Genomic DNA, 22,668 nt, shown 5'->3' on the forward strand with positions numbered 1-22,668 from the left:
ATGTATTGCTTTAAGCATATTTCAGATCTAAAACTTTGTGAAAGTTCTCTAAGAATTATAGGTTGAAGAAATTATGGACACCATTTTTATAGAGTCTGACCCATAGTCCTTGAAATAGCATAACCCAGTGATTATAATTTTCTTTTCTTTCCAGTACTTCTATCAGAGAGATTCTAGTATGCAACCAGACTGAGGTAGTTCCCTTCCACGTGCCCCAGACAGTCTCATCTTTTGACTGAGAGCTGCTTCTATTAACTCTTTAACAAATATTTATTGTACCAGTCATTCTTTTGTATGCTAATGTTAAGGTTAAACTATAAAGTGGATTAGAAGATGACACACTAGCTACCTTTATTTGGGTGTTTCTTTTTAAGAGTTTGAAATTTGATTAGCAATTACACTGAATATCTTTGACTTGGGCTGCCAGATATGTTTGAAAGATTCTGATCAAATGATAAAAGTAGGTAAAGAAAGAGTACAATAGAGTAGCCCTTGGTAAAATCTCTAATAGCCTCTTTCTCTATCTCACCTGCCATTTATTTCCCATGTATGCATGTAGACACACACACACACACACACACACACACACACACACAGAATCAGCGGATCACAGTCTCCACTAAATTTATGGTTCTACTCATTGGCCTCATCTTGAACTCCTGACACAATAGCTCCTTGCAATTCATCACAAGAGAGACTATAGGAAAGTGATGAATGAATTGGCCTAAATCTATCACTGTTAATACAAAATAATTCAAAAATTAAGATGCTTAACACTTTAAACCAGTAGTTTTATTCTTCTGTCTAAAAGGGACTATAACAGCATCTTCATTATCAGTCATCGTCATCATTGCCATCATAAGATTCTTAAGTATTACTGAAGATGAAGTCAAGGAGAGGTAGTTCTAATTTCACATCAAGCTGTGAATATGTTTTGCTCCTAGTTTCCAGGGTTCTGATAATGTCTAGATAACTGTAATAGATAATATTCTCTACATGATTCTTCTCTTACGTTTGGTGCATTTGCTTGTAAAAAGCACTAACCTGTATGTATAACAGAAAATCAATTAGTCTTAATGATACAAATATTTGCTTAATAAGACTCCTTAGGGAGCTAATATTAATCAAAGGCTGAGAATGATCTGTAATTAGCACATCAACCACACATGTGTTAGTGGATGGTTCTAAAGTACTTAAGACTCTTTCAAATTTTTATTCTTTATTACAGTTAAAATGTTTTCTCCAGATACTTTATTTAAATTTCTTAGCCCGAGAAATCATTGTCTTTCATCTGGACTGTGCCCCTAAACTTATAACTTCTTCTACTTCAACCTTAGTCACATAGAGCTCAAACTGAGTAAATTTTATATTATAAATCAAATCAGAGCTCATTTCAGATTAAATCCCTCCAATAGTTTCTCATCACACTAAAATAAAATTCAAGTTTTGATCCCTGCTTACATTTTCTGAATCAATTCCTACCATTGCCTCCTTAACATTTTTAGTTCCAGCTACTCTGGCTTCTTTAGGCTTCAAGCTTTGTCTCTCCTTGGAGTCTTCTGTTTGCCATATTCTCTGCCTAAAATACTGCCTGATGACTCTGTATTGGCTTTTCATTGTTTCAATTTAATTGATATCTCAGAAACATATTCCTTGACTCCTGAATCTAAAGTATGACCTAAGTCAACTAATAACTCTCATTCACTTTTCTCTATTTAAAAAAAAATATTTATTTATTTAAATTAATTAATTTATTTTTAAATGCCTATAGCTCCTGGTATTCCTAAGTGGTCTCCCATTCAAGTACTAACCAGGGCCTATCCTGCTTAGCTTCCGAGATCAGACAGGATCAGGCACATTCAGGATAGCATGTCTGTAGAATCTCTATTTTTATTCGTAGCATTCATTGCTTTCTGAAATATTCTTTTTCATTGATTTACCTGTTTATCGTCTTTCTTCTCATTAGATGTAAGCTTCATGAAAGCAAGTGCTTCTTATTTAAAACTTCATTCCTAAAACCTAGAATAGTGCCTGTCAAATAATAGCTGTTCAATATATATATATATGTGTGTATATATATGTTAGCTAAATCCAAAATTAAGTGTCAGGAAATCCTTTCTTCATCTCACACTTTCTGAATAACTCACAAAGCTATTATTCATGAGTTATTTTTAAATTCTACTTGGACTTTTATTATTTGTTTTATTACTTTTGTGATAGCGAAAAATTTTATTAATGGGAGATAACTGATTGCTCATATAAAGAGCAGAATTTTCTATTCATTTCACCAAAAACTTTGGAGGAGATGAAGAAATAACGATAAATAGACTGAGGCTTGCAAAAGTCTGTTTTCTTTAAAAATTTCTAAAATTTTGTAGATCGTTGGCCTTAATGATACTTTCTCCTTTTATAGTATCTTTTTAAAGAACTATCATATTTGAAATTCTAATAGGGAGTACAACCAACTGTGTAAATTGCAATCATTTTGTACTTCATCTGATTTTAGAGTCTCTACCTTTTTTAGTATAAATTTGTTTGGCTTTATTTTTGCTCCCAACTTATTTTCTGTTTTGTTGTAAGCCTCAGTGCTACTCTGTTGTTTTCTTTGTGAAGCAACTCTAAGAAAGATTAAAATAAGCCAGCTGAGTGATTTTCCAGTAAGAATTCACAATTCATTCTAATTATTTTGGAACTGGATCATGTCACAGTGTCACAGGTGAGCAAAGAAGAGAACCTGTGGTTTAGCTTTTTGTGTATACTACAACCTGAACCTGTACTCTAAAGTAAATGTATCCTATGCTCTATGGTGTTCTCTGACAGCTCATAAAAGAAAGCACCTTATTCCTTTTATTGATAGGCTTCTTTTACATTTGCTATCTTGAAAACAATGAGTCCTATACAAGTAGTTAGACTCCTTTCCACAGCAATAAAAAAGAAAAGTATTTGTCCTCCTTCTTCTGAACCTTTAATATGATAACAATCATGTTTTGAAATTCTGTAAGAGATATGATGTAAGCTAATTGAGATTCAATTAGTACATCACATGCTTTTTGCTATGCAGAAGCTAACTGGGGATCTGTCTATTAGAAATTACTCATAGCTGGATGAGAGCTAGATGAATAGTAATTTAGGCCTTGAAAGACATGCAAGACTATAAATGGAAGTAAAAGTGAGGCTAATGGAAGATCACCCAAGAACTCTTCAGAATTCCCTAATGAGAAATTCTAATTTTCATATTTGACATTAGGGCTTATAATAATGATGAGACCTCAAGATTGAGAACAATTAGATCCATAAAATGCATTGCAAATATCTTAAAAACTGCCTACTAAATTGAACCTTTGAGCTGAAATTGTCTTACATTCTTATAATGAGTGTAACATGAGAAATTTTGGATTTACTTTTCTTTGTTATTAACAATCAATATAATTTCATATAATATATCTAATTATACATAACAGCCAAAGTAATCTTTTCAAAACCAAAGACAAAATGTCACTTTTCTGCTCAAAACATTGAGATAGCTTCTCATCTTCCTGAGAATGAATTACAACTTTATTATGGCCTTCTATGTCCTCTAGAATCTTTACCCACTCCAACCCTACTCTTCATTTGGTCACTTTTCAATCTCTCCCTTTGTTTATATGCGCTAGTAACTGGCTCTACCTTTCTTTATGCTTCATGGCTGTGATGTATGGCCTCCTCTTTTCTCAGGAGCTTTGCATATTTTGATCCCTTACTAGGGAATGTCTTTATTATAGGTATCTACATGACTCCTTCATCTCATCCTGCTCTGCTCAAGGAACCATTTCAGAGAGATCTTCCCTGATTAAACTACCTGAAATAGGACGTTCCTCTCCTCAGACCTATCAACTCTGTATCCCTTATCCTGCTCTATTATTCTTAATACTTACAATTTGACATACTGTGTTGTGTTTATTTTGTATTTTTTCATTTATAGTGTAAGTTTTCCCAAGGCCAAAAGCTTTGGACTTTTTTCATGATTCTATTTCTGATACATATTAAGTACTCAATAAATATCTTACCACTGAATGATTTATTATCCTTTATCTTTGGGATTTTCTAAATCAGCTAATTGTACATTCACTAATGAAACAGAATACAGTAATAATTTTTATATGAATTATTAAAGATAGCCTTCATTGTATAGTAATTCTGTTGTCAAAATTACTTGCATAATATTAAATTTTAATAAAATATCTTTGTGTCATATAATTCCTTGATGTTCAATATTTATTTTACTGTACAAACAGCAAGTATTATGAACATTTATTTTCATAGATTTTTTTAGCTAATCGTATGCTGAAAAAGTATTTTATATCTGAACTTTTATATAAGAATATCTCTTCAAATAATACTTAACATTAATTAGTTTTTGTTAAGCAGAGAAATGATTATTAATAAAAAGAACAATTCTGTCCAAGGTTGGTTTATACAGCATTACTTTTTCAGCATTTTAAAAATTGTAATCCAAGCATTGAAAATTACACTCAAAAGCATATTTTGTTTTAAACTATAATAAATTAAATAATAGAATCACATAATATTATTAGCGAAATTAGTGTGCACCCAATATAGAAGTTAAGCAGAAATACATATCATAAGCAATTTTATGTAATCTCTTTTCTTTAAACATTTAATTTCCTAAAGTAGCTCTTTTTAATGCCAAAATAACTATCTTTGATCTTAGAAGATAGTTGTATATATATTTATATTCATTATATCTCACATAAAATAATCAATTTACCTTTCACCAGTTAAAATTCATAATTTCATAGTTTATATAACATTCTGAACAGTTGTGGAAAGGGACTGTCTCATCTATCTATCTATCTATCTATCTATCTATCTATCCATCCATCCATCATCTATCATCTACATATCTTCCTATCTATCATCTATCATCTATCTACCTACCTACCTATCTACATATCTGTCAGGAGATATTTTTCATAAATTTTTAATAAAGTATTTTTATAAAAATTATAAATTTTTTACCTGCACGTAATATACCCAAATTTCATCATCAATGGTGGAAGAAATGGAAACAACTTGAGGAAAAAGAAATAGGTATATTTGTTTTTACCGCTTTTCTCTAAAAGAATTTGTGCCAGCAGCAATATGAGTTCAAATACATTGGGGAATATCAGAGATAACACTGACTCAATGGGGAAAATTCCATTTACTGCATCACTACTTACTGTGTTTTGTGCCTGAATTTACCACAGTGAAAGGCTCACACTCAACATTATTTAAGTCATAAAACAATTCGTTATTATAGTCTGTAGGAAATCATATAAAATGAAAGAAAATAGACTCCATGGAGCTTTTTATGTAATTTACATTGTTCAAGTGGCTCCAATTTCCACGAGGAAAAAAAAAATACCTAAATAACCTACCTTGAACATCAAAGCTCTTACCTGAATTTTTTTTCCCCAAAATGTCTATTGTGTGAAAAGAAACATTATTTGAAAGCTGTAACCAGATTTCACTATAATTTTGTGCAGTTACATTATCAATCCTTTTCTACCAGTCTGCTTGGAGTATGCGTTATCAACAATGGATAATATTTACCCACACGTAGTGATATATAGTCATTATTCTTTATAAGGAGAATTACTTAAAAGTGTAGACGATGGATTTTAAAAATAGTGTTAATGTTGTAATCATGATTTTTTTGGTATAATATCTAAATATCTAAAAAATAATTTTTTTGATAAAGATTAACTTTTTAAACTTTTTATAAAATCATCATGCATCTTTATTGAATGAAGCAAAATCGAATCCTCAAAATTTCTTTTGTGTTTTTCCCTCAGGTGGCTTGTAAAAAAAAAGAGTTAAGGTAAATAATTGCAAAAAGAAAAATATTTGAGGAATGAATAGTTCATGCTTTTTGCAGCTGTTCACATCTTGTTTATAAAATTAGTTAATCTGAGTCATATGTGAAAGTGTGAAATAGAATAGTCTTTTAAAATAATGTTTCAGGGACATATGCTACATAATAAATAACCCCAAACAGCAGCTTAAAACAAGAATTGCTTTATTATATTTTATGATTTTATGGATCAGGATTCATCTGGGTGACTCTACTCCATATGTCAATTACTAAAGTCAATGGTTGTTATTGAGCAGTCTGATGGGCTGATATAGATTGTGGAAGTATGTCTGATGCCTTGGCTGAAATGACTGCAAAGTGAAACTTAGCTAGGCCAGATGACCACCGTGGCTACACCTGACCACTCCAATGTGAGAATGTTAGGACAATGTTAGGGAGGTTGGACTTCTCACACGCAGCACAAAGCTCCTAGATAGACTGTGCCAAGAGACAGGAAGTAGAAGCTTCCTATTTTTTTAAGACCTAGACTTGGAAACCAGCATGTTCTCTTTTTTACCATATTAGATTGGATGAAGAATTCCCAGAGTCCCTTCAGGTTCAAGGGAGAATAACATAGGCCCCAACTTTTGATGGAAAAATTATCAAAGGACTTTTATCCATCTTTAATTTGCCATGTTTATTTTCCCTAATATCATATGTGTTTGAATGCAAGTCAGGTATTCTTATTAATACTAAAATTCTCTTGAAGTTATTCATGAGATGTAGAAGAAATATTTTTTGTTATGTAAAAATGTCTTTTTCAGTGCTTCTCGAGAATGCTTTTTTCATTTTTATTCTCTTTCCCAATGTATTGTCAAAATGCTTAGTCTACCATTAACAAAAATTAAAACAAATAGTCCGTCAAAAAATTTAAAAAAAAGCTCTTCCTCGATTCCACAGCATTATCTTATTATGTCTATTTTTTTCTCTTCCTTTCTCTCACAAACTTAACATAAGAGTAGTACTATACAAGTGGTGTTTTCTTGCCTGACTCTCTACCCACAGTAATGTGGCTTCTTTCTCATATGTTTTATAGAACTATCTCCCACTCTTTTTATCAATGGCCTTATAATTCCAAACACAATAAACATTCACTGTTCAGGTCTTAATGGACTTCTCTGCTGCCTTTGATACTATTGATCAATTCTTACATCTGAAAATTATTCAGTGGCTTTCTGAATTATCACAAACTCTTGGTTCTCCAGGTTTCATGCTGTCTTCTCTAAATACTCCTTGTTTTATCTAGCTTGTAAATGTTAGTTTTCTCCAGAGTTCTGCCACTGGGCCTGCGATTTTCATTATGAAGTCTCTTTGGGTGATTTCAACTTTGTTCACTCATGGAAATAGTTAGCTATGTACTGATGACTTACATAATCATATCATTTTCAGTCTTCTCACCAGAATTTTAGTTCTAACATCTAAAAACCAGCTGGACATGATGTTTTAGAACTACTTCAATTTAAACATGTCTAACCTTGATCATCCTCTGATATCTACTGTATCTTTTTGACAACATCAACATTTATCAGGTCAATCATTATAAAACTGAGATTTATTTCTGGTTTGTCCCCGTCCTACCCTTTCCCAACCCGTCAACTACTCATAATCCTTAAGTTAGCACATTCTATTGATTTCACCTTCTAAATATTTTCTGTGTTTTAGAAATTTCCTTTCAATTCTTACTAACACTGCCCTAACTTGGATAATATTATTTTTTGGTAGAAACAATGGCACTGCCTCTGATTTGTTTCCTTGTCTTGTTTTATGTCCACTCAGATACCAGAATGAACCCTACAAATCTACACTTTTAGTGTCTCTCCATTATCAAGAATGATACTTTTAAAACTGCAGATAGTTATCCATTAATAAATTATAAAATAAATTTTGTATATCACAATGAATGTTTTTAATGAAATAGAATATATTATATAGAAAGTTATAGAGCATTACATTTAGTAAGAATGAATATAATCTTGATTGGGTTAGATGTGCATGTTTATGTACAGGGTAGCAATGAATACGTTCTTCTTATTTTAGGATAGTGGAATATTGGTATTGCTAGTGCACAAAATAATAAACCGAGGGAGAAAAGATAACCTAAAATGTCTACTTATTTTATATAAAAATAGTAAGAAATTACCCTAGAGAATGCTTTGTCATTCTTACTCCCTTTCTCGATGTATTATCAAAACTCTCAGTCTACCATTGAACAAAAATAAAAACAAAACAGATCAAAAAATAAATAAATAAAAGAACTCTCCTTTGATTTCATATCACTTTCTTATTATGTCTATTCTCTTTGTTCCCTTTACTTACAATCTAGGACTTTTATTATATTCAATATGCAGATGTGAATTTGTATTCTAGTCAGTGTGTCAAACCAATTCATATGAATTTATCAAGTTCGAGGTATCCATAGGGAAGAAAAAGTACTCCACACTGAGGTTTAAAGAAGATGTCCTCACTTTTAAAAATCTCTTTTCATTTATGACAAGTTTGCTGTATCTGGTTAAGCAAATTAATGGGTTATATTATCAGAAATTTAAATAAACTAACCCTCACAATAGATTTGTGGCTTAAAAAGTGATTGCAAAGGAACCACAAAGTGAAGACACCTTTATAAGACGATAGAGAACTTTGGAGTTACCACTTCTAGTCTTGCTAGGAGCTCTTCATTGGTCACATTACAAAGTAAAGATAATTACAATACTAAATAAAATTGCCCCTACTACTTGTCCCAAAGATACTCTTTCCTAGGGCAGCAACAAAGACTGAAATGGGGCAACATAATTGATTTCACATGGTCCATACTTATTACAAGCAACTGCTTCTACACACCTTTAATAATCAACTTAACAAAACAAAACAAAACAAACATTTCTCTAGTATTTATTTTAACTAGACATTAAGCTGTTTGCTGACTCGTATGACCCTCCTTTCAAACTTCTCCCTAATAAGTTGAGTTTTATTTCTTCCGCAGGATGCCAATGATAATTTTTGTATATTTCCCTCATTGCAGTCCCCTTAAGAAAAGGATCCATCTCCCACATGAATTCCATGATACTTAATTATCTTCATACCCTCTGTATCTTAGACATTTCCTGACACAAAGATGACATATGGTAAATAGTGAATTTAAGCATGTTGAGTATGTGGTGTATGTGTGTGTATGTAAATTTATGAAAGTAGCTAAGTTAATGCTTTGGTTTACTATTTAATTTGAACACAAAGATTAGAAATGGAAGAAGAATTTTGCTTCATTAAATAAAGATGATCTATTCTTATCTTTAACCTTCTTTGGGTATTATGTGTTTGCTCTAGAATATTTTGTGCACACAAAAATATGTAAATCACCAAAAATTGAAAGGCTATTTACAATCTGTTACATACATAGTTATATCTGAAGTTTTGCACATACTGTATTGACTACACATTTGCTGATGTGAGAAAAAGCAAAACAAGAAACTTAGAAATTAGCTGCATATCAAAAGTTTGCTTCAATCTTTGCACATTGAATAAGACATATTTTTCAAGTTGTATTTTTTTCCTGTGACTTCTTCAGGTTTATGTAAATATCAACATCAATCAAAACATAAGATTTACATAAACTTTCCTGGTTCCTGGATGATTACTTGGCCATATTAACCTCCAGAAACTAGAAGGGTTTACTATATTACTAAACTCACTCAAGAATGTACATAACTTATATCAAGCCATTAGGATTTCCTTAGATTTCCTATAATATGGGTAAATGATTTGGCTATTAAAGAATAATATAAAAATCTCTCTAATGGAGTGAATACTCTAAGAGATTACTTAGGAGAAATTGTGATTAAAAGAGGGTCATTTTACTAGATTAGAAAGTCTTGATTGTTAACTGATGGCACATTTAAGTATACTGACATTAATTTTTTCTGTTATTGTTATGTTTACTTATATTATATTTAATTGTAGTATTAAAAGTACTTGACAGTCTTTTTTTGCGCAAATAAAATTAGATAAAATTATTTTTGTTCTTTGTTAATTTCTAATGTTGCCACATCTAGGGCTAGCCAAACAAGTGCTTGCATTTCCTATTTGTGTTGAAGAATCCATATGTGAAGAGTCCAGGAATATTAGTGCCTCATTTTATATAGATTTCGTACAGATCTAAAAAGCTAAAAAGTTTCTGAAGTTCATGCTTACCTCTCCTGACAGACAATTGCTACCAAGATTGAGTGATAATATAGACCTAGTAACCTGAGGTAGAAGTTGGTGTGAATTTTTTACATAACAGTGTTCAAAATAGTTAAAATAAATTGAGAGGGGCTTAACTTTTGTTTGAAAATGGTTCCCATATAGTAATATACTTGAAATACCAAATACCCAAACTATATCTTAATCATGATAACACAATCTTTTCTGAAATTAAAAGAGGGTATATAATATATGTGTATAAAATATATCTTCTGCTTCAAATTACCTGATGACAACAAATTCAAATATTGGGCAGAAAAATAAAACCTCTGTGTAACCAACTAAATCAAAGCCCCATATTTGTAGACCGATGATCACTGATAATGATTCATTATAACTTGAGAATAGATTGATGCTTGCACATGTCTTTTATCATCACTTTCAAAAGCTAGAGGTGGTGCCACTCAGTAACCCAGTGAGAAAGATGGAGGAGGCTTTGCTTCTCTAGCACATACTCCACTAGAACCCATCAACATGATTGAGGACAGATAAAGCTAACCTGCAATCCCACCAACGATGCTTCCTCAAGCTCCCCCAAACATTGGACCAAACACTAGACCATGCGTTGAGAATATAGAGATTTTCCCTGAAGATCAGTTAGATTCTCTATAAATATGATTAGTTTGTTAAAGAGGAATGGAGGGGTATGGATATGGGATCTAGTTCCACATGTGAACATCAGTATGAGTTCACTTTCCCCAGGAGAGAAAGGTGCTTCTAATTTTCTTTCTAAATCATTATAAAGTAAGACCATTAGCCAAGGGAAATACTCTTTTTCCTTGAAAATGACAGAGTCTAATACCAAGTGGAAAAAATAATTCCACCAGCATAGTTTTGATTTTTGCCTTTTTTTGTAAGACTAGATACCTGCATTATTGTCTTGAGAAGGATTCGACTCTCCTCTGGCCCTGTTTGAACATAAATAGTTCCTTTTTTGCTACCCAGGAAGGGTAGAACATGATTTTATTATATTTCTTTTTATTCTAACCCCAATTCAGCACACTGCATTCGAACGGAATGTTAGTCCGGCTATTTTGACTTTATAGAAGTGCCTAAATGAAAATACATTCTTATAAGCACACACACATTTATAAGTGCACAATTTCTATATATATATGGACATTTCTTAAATTGAGCACTTGGATGGTTCATAGAACCCTCTGATTGTCCTTACTACATACCTACTTTATTGTGTTAAAATTCTCATTTATTTGAGGATATTTTCCAAAAGATGGGGAACGCTTTGAAGCCAGAGGCTATGACTGGTTCACTTGTGTTTCTCCAGTTTTTAATACAATGCTGACACAAAGTAGGTACTCAATAAATAGTTATTGAATATGAGAATAAAGAATGCATAACAAATTTTTTAATGTGCAACCACCACTTCAACACTTAGTGTTTAAAACAATAACCATTATTATTCTTCATGAATCTATTCATCATCTGAACATTCCTGCTTATCCGGGCAGACTAGGCTTATCTTGGGCTTACTCATGCTACTGTGGTCAGTATGGTTTTGGCCATGGGGTATGATATCTAAAACATTCTTATTCTCATGTCTGGTGTCTTTCTTTCTGTTAGTATGGCTAATGGGCTAATGAGGGTAACTACAACACATATCTCTCACATCCAACACTCTAAGCAGAGCTGTTCACAGTACAGTAGATTGTAGGGATTCTAAGAACTTAATAAAAATTGCAAGTTCTCTTGAGGCCTAAGCTAAAAGCCCAGTAACATTTCTGATTCGTTTAATCAGTCGAAGCAAGTCACAGGCAAACTCGTTTTCAACATGATGGGGAAAGGATTCCTATCCTCTTACATTTTAATGTAAGGAGCTTCAGACTTATTGTGGTCATTTTTTTGAAATTTACCACAAATGATAAACCATTCCAAAGGTCACAAGAGAGTAAGCTGCTATGAAATCTGAAATCTCTTCCCTGTGACATTAGCTACATCATTAATATCTTTGTCTTCTGTCTGCCTGGGATCTGAGTCTCCTTCAAAAATCTACTTAAATGCTAGTTATTAACTTTACTCCCCCCCATAAAATGCATTTTCTCCCTCTTATCATAATTGTACAACCTCTTAGCCTCTGTTTACCTAGGGAGAACTGATAGAATTAAAAATCTAAGCAAAAAACTCTACCTTGTTTATAGAAAGTTGTTCTGAGAACAACTGGAAATTTCAGTGGCCCGGTGCAAGCCTGAATTTATGGTTTATTTCAGTTTTATTTTATGTCTTGATTCCACTCAGCCTTAAGAAGACCACAGTTCAGATAATAATAACTCATTTCTGAAGTGGATTCAACAAAAGAAAGCTTTGACCATTCTTTCAGCCTTCTTCAATAGTGTGACTATCATAAGCTTTTTTCTTTTCTTCTTTTTCTTTTTCTTTTTTCTTTTTTTTTTTGTTTTTTAAGCCAGTGGTCTGGAGCATCAAGTATTATAAGAACCCCTTTGGAGTTCATAGGCTATATTAGATAGAACCATTGTGTTAGATGATGCCTATAAAGACATATTGGAGATGTCATTAAAATAAATACTAAGCATTGTAAGTGAGAACATGAAATTCTAGATAAGATTGATTTCAGTATTAGGTCTTAGTAAAACTGTAAAATTGGTAAAATGCTTTCATGGTAACCCATGAATTATCTTAAATTTTACATTCTACATTGTCTCAGAAAATTGTTTATCTCCACTAAAATTGTCATTGATAATGTTTGAATAGTTTTTATAGAAAGTGTTCTAGGGTCGAAATAGCTTTAAGATGAGGAAAAATGTATTTAAGTGATGGCAGGTGGATGAAGATGGGAGCCTTCATGTCATACTGCGGAGGTCACAAACTGCTCTTAAATAATCTTGAGTACTTTCATGCATGCAGTCATATATTCATTTAATAAACATTTATTGAGCACCTATATACCAAGCACTGAGGCAATTACAGAGAAGAATGAGGTACATTCTTATTCTCAGGAATTATACTACCTGGTAAAGAAAGCCTACAGTAAGCTGAAGATCAGTTATGAAGTAGAGATAAATATAAAGTTTTCTGGTAGGATACAGGGAAAGTAACTAAATATTATTGGGAGAGCTATAGGTGAATTAATAGGGAAGATAATATAGAAAGTAGATTGAAAAAAAACAATGACAATTCAATATTTACAAGTAAAGCAGATTTCAGGCAGTGTGAATAATACAAATAGTACAACAATGGAAAGTAATTTAGTCTTTGAGAAATTAAAATACCGTTCAGTTTTATAAAGCATAAGTTATATCGTAGTGTAATATTATTTAAATATAAGATTACTGAGTCAGAATTACTAGTGCTCAAAGTATTAATTCATGTACAGACATTAGTATTGAGTATATCACACACTCCACTCCTGAATCATAGTTAAATGGTTTATCTCCTATACCTTTCATATGCACTTGGACTCTGGTACTTTTTATACTGTATTACAGCAGTCCCCCCTTATCTGTGGGGGAAACATTCCAAGACCCCCAGTGGATGCCTGAAGCCACGGATAATACCAAACCCTACATATATTGTTTTTTTCTAAACATATATATGTATGTATGTGTATATATATATGTATGTATGTGTGTATATATATATATATATAGTAAAATTTAATTTATAAATTAGACAGATTAAGAGATTCAAAACAATAAATAATAATAAAATAGAACAATTATAGCAATATACTATAATAAAAGTTATATAAATGTGGTTTCTCTCTCTCTCAAAATATCTTATTGGACTGTACTTACCCTTTTTCTTGTGATGATGTGAGATGATACAATACTTATGTGATAAGATGAAGTGAAGTGAATGATGCAGCATTAGGCTACTACATATAATGGTTACTTGAACACAAACGCTGCAATACCATGATACCATGACAGTTGACCTGATAACTGAGAAGGCTACTGACTAATGGGTGGGTAGCATACACAGAATGGATTCCATGGACAATGAAATGGTTCACTTCCTGGGCAGAACAAAGTGAGACTACTCAGGATTTCATCACACTACTCAGAATGACATGCCATTTAAAACATGAATTGCTTATTTTAGAAATTTTCCATTTAATATCTTCAGACCATGGTTGACCGCAGGTAACCAAAACCTCAGAAAGCAAAACTGCAGATAAAGGGGGACACATGTATATGATTTCTTAATATCTGTATTTTTACTTGACTTTAATCTTGAGGATAAAACTATCTTTTATTTCTTTCTCTTTCATGTGGAGAAGTGCAAAGAACTTGCTGAATTCTTTTCTCTTACTCTTTCTAAATTACCCAATTCTTCCCATTTTTAATCTTAAACTAGTTACCCACCTTTTAATGAGCCTATTTTATTGTCCCAAACTCTTAATAACCAATAAACTTGAACTAGAACAAAGTATTCACTTCGTTCTAGATTAGTCACTTAGCCCCAATAATTCAACAAAAGTTCTGAGCCTTATAAATGTACAGAAGTGGCCAAGGATCCTAATATAATGTTGTTTGTACCAGATTTTGTCCAAATGTGGAGAGCCATTTAGGTGAGGATACCATGGATCTCTCTTTATTTAAACACACTTGTTTGTGTACCACCATTCTTTACTATTCAAATACATGTGCTTTTAATCAGTTAGGTGTAGAGTTGTATAAGTTTTCCAGCTACCCATCTTTTCAAAAGTTGTGAAAACCCAAGTAATTGGGAATTGTGCATCAAATATGCTAAAATGTTCAGAAAATTTAATTCCCCAAAAATCTATGTGTAGCATATTTCTTTGTCCACATTCAGAAACTTAATATCTGTGGAATTACATGCAAGGTTTTAGTGAAAATAATAATCATAAAATAACTCATGAGAGAGCTTCTCAATATCTATATTAAATTAAACAATGGAATCCATAATGTTGACAAAGAACAAGGTTCTATGGCTGCATTAGTGGAATAGCTGCATGAGTGATTTAAGGCATATTTAGATGTCGTGCTTTAGGCATTGTTGCCTTTTAATGTCAAAAGAAATTGCATGATGGCTATTTTTCAAAAGTTATAGCTTTCTGATCAAGAGTACTGCACACAGAAAAAGATATTGGGGTTCTGAAGCTGTGAAATTGCTACTGAATATTACCTGGGAAAAACTGATATGATCTGGAAGAGTTGTTATGTTGCAGGCATTCCCTCGTTGTTGTTGTTGTTGTTGTTGTTTTTAATCTTTGCTAATCTCTTGGCCTTCTTGCATCCAGCTTTCTTTGAAGTTATTTTTATTTTCTCCTTTTAACACTTCAACAAATGCTCTCCCTATGTGAGAAAAACTGAAGACCAAAGTTCATAGCTGTTTACTATTCTCTTGTCTAACACACTCATGACAGAGTGTTATACTAAAAATATCAAGCAAACTGCTTACATTTTCTTCTCCTATGAAGAAAAAGAGGACTCTCTTGTATATTTATTTTTTCCTAATGGAAATATGTTGCTATTATGACTTCAAGAATCATTGATGACCCAACTTTGTAGCACTTTTTCAGTTGATTACTTTATTACCAGTATCAGTTTGCTAGGATTTAACTCAATAGCATGTAATTTGGTCCCTGAACACTAATGCATTTCTAGGAGCACATCTGTGACTGAGTGATTGACTTTAAAGTCACCCTCTGTCACTTCAGTTTTGTCAGTGCTTCTTTATTGGAAATATACCTAGAGAAAAGTCAAAGATTGTGGCAGCTTGTAACATAATTTATGATGTCTACTAGGAATAAAATAAAAATACCAGAAACATAGTTAAAGAATTTTTAACTTCTATTTTGTGATTAGGTGAAAGGAATACTAGTCAAATAAACCTTACAAAGAAATGAAAAATAAAATTCTTTACTCACTGCCTTTGTGTGTCTTTCTAAATCCACATTTCAAAGGAAATCATTAAGTTGATCTCAGTAATGGTGACAGATCAGGAAGTAAATTAGTTTCTAGCCTGTCAGTTATTTCAAGTTCTTTAGGACTTGATGTGCCAAGTTGTACTAACAGTATTAAAGATTTATTAATGTATTGATTTCTATAAAATGTATTAACTTATAAGAAATGTATAATGCCATCATTAAAATCAAACATCAAATAGCATCCATTCATCTATCCATCTTTCTTAAACAAGCATTCAAAGAGAAGTAAGATATATTACCAGACTTCAGGGAGCTCAGGCTGTTAGAATGTACAAGACTAAAAATGATTACAATACAGAATAGTATATGGACTAAGACAAGTTAGTTCATACAAAATATTTTAGAAATGCAGGGAATAGAGCCACCAATTCTACCTACATCTATCTATCAAGGAAGTTCTGATAAATAAATTCAATCTTCATCTGGGTTCTATAGAAGGAGTAGCATTTTGCCAAACCAATAAGTGATGGAGGCATTTCTAAAAAGTGGAACCAGAACATGGAAAAGCACAGTCGCAAAATTACTTGACATGTTTAGAAAACTTCTAACAAGTTTTCTTAGTATTGCTGGAACAAAGTAATACAAACATTTGCCGCAAATGGTCTCTTTGTAAGCAATGGTATGACATTTTTTTATTATAGTCATGCACTACTTAACAATGGGGTTACATTCTGAAAAATGCATCCTTAGGCAATTTTGTCTTATGCTAACATCATAGAGTGCACTTACACATACCTAGATGGTATAGCCGACTAAACAGCTAGGCCATATGATATAGCCTATGGTTCTTAGGCTATAAAAGTGTACAGCATGTTACTGTACAAAACAACATAAAGTTAAATCAAGCACAAGAGAAAATGTTGCAATTAAGGGACATGGTAAACGTGAGATTTGTGAGGCTTCTGTCAGCGTAACACTGCATACTGTTTTACAGCAAACTTTTTTTTTTAATAAGTAGAAAGAATACACTCCAAAATAATGATAAAAAGTATAATACAGTAAATGCATAAACCAGTATCATAGTCATTTATTATTATTATCAAGTATTATGTACTACACATGATTATGTGTTCTGTAGTTTTATATGACTGGCAATACAGTAGGTTCATTTATACCAGTATCACCAAAAACATGTGAGTAATGCATTGTGTTAACACATTAAGACAGTTACAGGGTCACTAGGCAATAGGAATTTTTCAGCTTCATTATAATCTTACTGGACCACTGTTGTATATGTGGTCTGTCTTTGACCAAAATGTCAGTATGCAGTACATGACTGTTTATCCTACAGGCAATGGTGAAAAGTCATTTTATGCCTTTACAAAGTAATGAAAGACCATGATAGAGCAGTGAGCAGACTGTGCTTAATGGTAGAAGGTAATAAGGACAGAGATAGAAGGGACTGAGCATAGGGGCGAACGTTAATAAATGAAGATATTGTTTTAACAGTACGTAAAAGAGATGTTATTGCTTGAAGAGAGACAGAAGAGGAGATATATAAATAAAGAAGTAATAGTTACTCTAAATTACATGGCACACATAAAAGATTTGAATATAAGCTTGCTAAAAGATTTCAAACTGAAAACTTTTAAATGAAAAATTATCTATACTTCAAATCTATACTTTCACACTTTTACCTACAAATACATGAGAAAATATTTTTCAATACTTTTTGTAAAAAAAATCTTTACGTTATTTTTAAAAATGTTTTCCTACATAGGGAAATAATGATGCTGAGTTTTTAAAATTTATCCTAAATGTCCTTGTATTCATTCCTGTTTCTTTGTTGAAGTGTTCTTGGGTTATTCTTGTAGCATTTCTAAGATATTCATCTAAATGATGCCATGAAATATAAGTCAGTTGTATGTTAGCTATATATTTTTAAATTTTATTTTATTATTAGTTTCAAATATACAGTACATTATAAAACAATTCCCCTAATTATTTTAATGGAAATTTTTTAAAAGAAAAAAGAAAAATATAAATCAAATTTGCCAGTTTACAATAACTGTCACTAAAATAGTATTAAAGAGAAAAATCTTTATTTTGATATTAAAATTCTAAGTCTTATTTCACGATAAAATTTGAAAAACATATATAATTATTTCAAAGTAGTTTCTTCTGAACAGAACCTTTAGGACAATCAAAAAAAAATACTTGTAAATACTTTGTTGGAGGTTATTTTGTCATTTTCCACTAAAGATGATAACAATATGAAGCACTGTTTCCTCTGACTGAGATTATACCTTTTTGGAGTATTAATAACATTACAGCTCTGTTTGATTTGAGCTAATACTGAACTCTGTAATCTATATTCAAATAAAATAAGTTGAGAGGCTAAGTTTGTGTAGATGAATATTGCTTCATGTGGTTTTAAAACTATGTTTCTGATGTGTGTTTTTCAATTGACTTCTTATATTCAAGCTCAATTTTTTTTTTTTTGATTCAGGTTAGTTTTTATTCTTTAAAATAAAATAAAATGCTTTTAATTTATCCTGATCAGCATTAATTTAGGCATTTCTATGTTATAATTATTCTTGGTTTAAAGATAATTACTGCTATTATCTTTTGTCTCATGTATTCATTCTATTCTGCTTATTATTTATTTTTGTTCATTTAGGTGACATCTTGATGCTTATTTCTGTGCTGTGTAGATATATGTACCATGTTTCTTATGTTATTACTGGTACCCAATAGGAAAAAAATAGTTGGTAGATTTAATACATACCCTGTGCCTTGGTGGCCAATAAATTTTTGTTGGATTTTATGGAATGCAATGCTTTATTTCAAGTCTAACATCTGAGTGTTTTGAGGTCTAATTCCTAGAAGTTATTTAACTGTAACTCTGGAGCTCTAATGTCTTTCAATGCCAATTAGATATTCACTTAGCTACAAAGAGAGAGAGGTTTGGCATGCATTTACTCATTCATCTAGTCTGCAAATATTTATTGATACTGAATATGTGAAAAAGTACTTGCAAACTGCTAAAAAATGACACATAGAGATGAATGTGGTTCCTGATTTCAAAGCTCTTAAGAGTCTAATGGTAGAGAGTAAAACATATTTATAAAGTGCCTTCATATAAGATAAAATTGGCTCTATTCAGAGACCATCTAGAGATAATGGGCACAGCCAGTTCCATTGCCCAACAAATGGTCAGTGAACACAGAGCATCATGCGAAGAAATGAGTTTGGAAAGGGAAGTATGAGACAAAATTTAGATCAAGTTTAGGCATTGAATTTTATTCTAATTAAAACAAACACTCACTGGAAGTTTTCAAGCAAGAGAGTGAATTAATATTCATGAAAACATTGGCTACTGAGCCAAGCCTAGAGAAGGCAAACTAAATTAGGCCCTAGGAAATCAAAAGTTAGGAGAAAGGCTAACTTTGGAAAGAAAGATATAAATAACAGAAACATAGACTATTTAGAATGTTCATGATGCCCTTAGTACTATTCTAATCATTTTGTCTATACTTACTCACTTCATTCTCAAAACAATAAGGCATGTGCTATTATTATTTTGCAGATGATAACACTAAGACAGAGAAGTTAAATATTTTGCCCTATGTCTCTCTACTAATAAAAGACAATACTAGAATTTAAACCTAAGTTTAAAATCAAATTGGAGAGTCTACTCTTAAACACAGTGTTATGTTACTAGTCCAGACATATCTAGAATTTTTATCAACTTAATTATCTGTGATTGTTGAACCCACTAAAAAAAGGCAAATAAAGAGAACACTAATGAATACAGAATACTATAAAAAATGAAGAATACCAGTAAATGAGTATACTAATGAATGAAAGTTTACTAATGTAATAGAGATACCTATATTGGAAGGAAAAGGAAGGAAAGCCAGAGAAGAGACAGTTATGTAGGAAGAGAACAAGGAAGGAAGAAGTTTTCTAGGAAGGCAGTGCTATTTACAGATGTTACATGATGAAAAGGCCAATGGATCTAATATAAAGCTTCCTGTGGCCTTCAAGAGTGGTTCTAGTTTATCCTTGGGGTTTAGAGGATGTAGGGAAAGTGAGAAAGTACAGATGATTCTTTCAAATAAATTTAATTTAAAGGGAAAGAAGAGAGTAAAGATGTTACCATGAGAGAGTAGAGAATTTTGTTTTAAAGATAGACACACTTTAGCATTATTTCAAAAGGAGGATCGGATAAAGAAATTTTGAATTTGTAAGCAAATGAAAAAGTGATTTGGCAATATCCTGAACGATATGAGAAGTGATGGGATAAAGTGAGCTAGAAAAAGGTTAGTTTTGGAAAGAAAGCAATGTTTTTGTTCTGAGAATTAAAAATAAAAGAATAAAGACTGCTCAAGTATTCTAAAGGCTCGGTTAACGTGTGTTGTCATTCCTCCTAGGCAATGGCTGTTATGGGAAGAATAAGGACAATAGATGTTAATAGATGTTCATAGAAGTGCAGCACATAACTTTATCTATTCAACTTTGTTCTCTTTATAAAACTATACAGTGGAGAAGTAAAGAATATATTCAGTAGTAACTGCTTAGCAAACATATTCAAACTCCAAATGATACACATGAATCAAAACAGGCTAAATTTCACTTTAGTGAATATATTTCTATTTTTGATACTAATCAGAAGCTTGAGTTTACAGTCATAATATTCTCACTTTTACAATCTAATTTGAAACTGAAAAAGTTTCTATATGTTTCACTGTGAATGGTGCTTAAATTCCTTATTAATATTCTATTTCAAAGAATGTATAAAGATTGAATTTTCTTTTAATGTGTGGTGAGAGAGAGAATAGACGACATATTTGGTTTTCAGCAGCTGCAAACAATTCAGATTGTTATAGATCCTTCATAAGAAAAGAACAAAACACCCAAAATTCTGTTAGAATAAACTGAATAAATCTCTGACAATATGCAGGAAATGAGAATAAGTGACCAAAAAGCAGGCTAGTTTATTTTGTGAACTCTATGTAAGGCTTCACTAGAGACTTTGAATTTTCTAAGTGTCAGATAAATTTCTGTTCAGGGTATTCCCAGAGGATGAAGTGATTTAAACTTAGACTTCACAGTGGCAGTCTGCTGCAAAACTGGCAGATGTCAGAGCATGTGATGAGACAGGCCAGGCAGCAAAGCAGAAGAGCATCCCTGATAAAGCTAAAGGAGAGAATAGATAGTTTGTTTACAGTGGACAGATTATAAATAAATCTTCCACGTTAATCAAAGACACAAAAATGCCTTTTCTGCCAACAGCATAGTGATTTCAATTGGGGTAAATGAATTATACTTAAAAATGTTTTTGAAGTAATTTTCTTATAATTGTTACTAAAATTGTACCTGGGTGCACATTATACAGAGGTATATGTTCTTATATTTCTTAATTTGACTTTGTACTATGCTGCTTCTTCTAAATAATTACTTTAGCTCATGCTTTGTGGACAAGAACAAGATAATTGACTTACTGACTATATGTTCATATTCAGCCTTCTAGACCATTTGAGCCAACCGTTTGAAGATCTACTATACTCAAGAGAAGCTTTCAGAGGAGAAAAACAGAGAAATAAATTAGTTTAAATTGTAAGACTTATACTTCGAAGTGGGAGGGCCTGTTAAGCCTTAAAAATTGAAATCTGAATTTCGGTGTTTGTATTCGTGCATATTCAGTCTCCTTATAGTCCAGGCCAGAGACTGTACTCCAGCTCCATATTATTTTTCCTACAGTCTCTTTCTCTCTCTTTTTTTAAAAAATTCAATTAGTTTCAAATATTTAAAAATAGAAGATTTTATATAAAAACAAAGTTTCTTCAGTTCTCTCCCAAAATCTGCGTGCTTAACAAAATGGACCTGTATTTTGATGGTGGCAATTGGCTGAAGCTTTAGCCTGACACAGTCATACTGAATAGTTACTGAATGGTAAATCACCTTATGTACCTGACCCCTACAAATGTTTAAAGCAGAGAGTCCTGGTCAGCTTTTTGACTTCCAAGAATTGTCTGACTAATGTGGAAAGCCCACTAGCAAGGGAACATTTTGGTCATAAACGAAAAAAGAATTTGCATAATACATAATTATTAATGTTATACACCATTTCAAAGCTTTTGGAGTCATAGTCCTTCAGTAAAATATTCTATCTGCCTCCCCTCAAGATGTTGTTGTCATTCAGTCCTTTACACAAATTTTGATCTAAATATTTGGATCAATTTCTGTGTATAAAGAGTAGCAAAGAGAGACTGATTTAAGTGAAGAGATTTAGTTTATTACATATCACTTCTGCAATGTGACTGCTCTTTTTTCTGTATCTATAGGTTTGCATCTATTATACATAAAGATATGTGAGTTATCATAGACAGCGTGACACAAGCCACTATCAGCTAAATGTGTGGAAGGTTGGAGACTGAAAAAACTGATTCAGTTGATCCTTGAAAATGGGGGTAAGGGGCTGGGGACGCCAAGCCCCTTTGGAGTAGAAAATTCAAATATAACTTTTGACTCTCCCCAAAACATAACTTATAATAGCCTGCTATTAACCTGTCAATTATCACATATTTGTATGTCATATGTATTACATACTGTATTCTTACAATAAAGTAAGCTAGAGAAAAGAAAATTATTTTAAAAAATC

General features: G+C 31.9%; 1 pseudogene; it reads right to left on the reverse strand.

Moving 5' to 3' along the window:
• Positions 1-1,762: 1,762 nt before the first annotated feature.
• Positions 1,763-1,881, reverse strand: LOC120596669 (uncharacterized; annotated as a pseudogene).
• Between the last annotated feature and the right edge of the window lie 20,787 nt (positions 1,882-22,668).

The sequence above is a fragment of the Pteropus medius genome, unplaced genomic scaffold (assembly GCF_902729225.1).
Source record: "Pteropus medius unplaced genomic scaffold, Ma_sr-lr_union100, whole genome shotgun sequence".
Classification (NCBI taxonomy): domain Eukaryota; kingdom Metazoa; phylum Chordata; class Mammalia; order Chiroptera; family Pteropodidae; genus Pteropus; species Pteropus medius.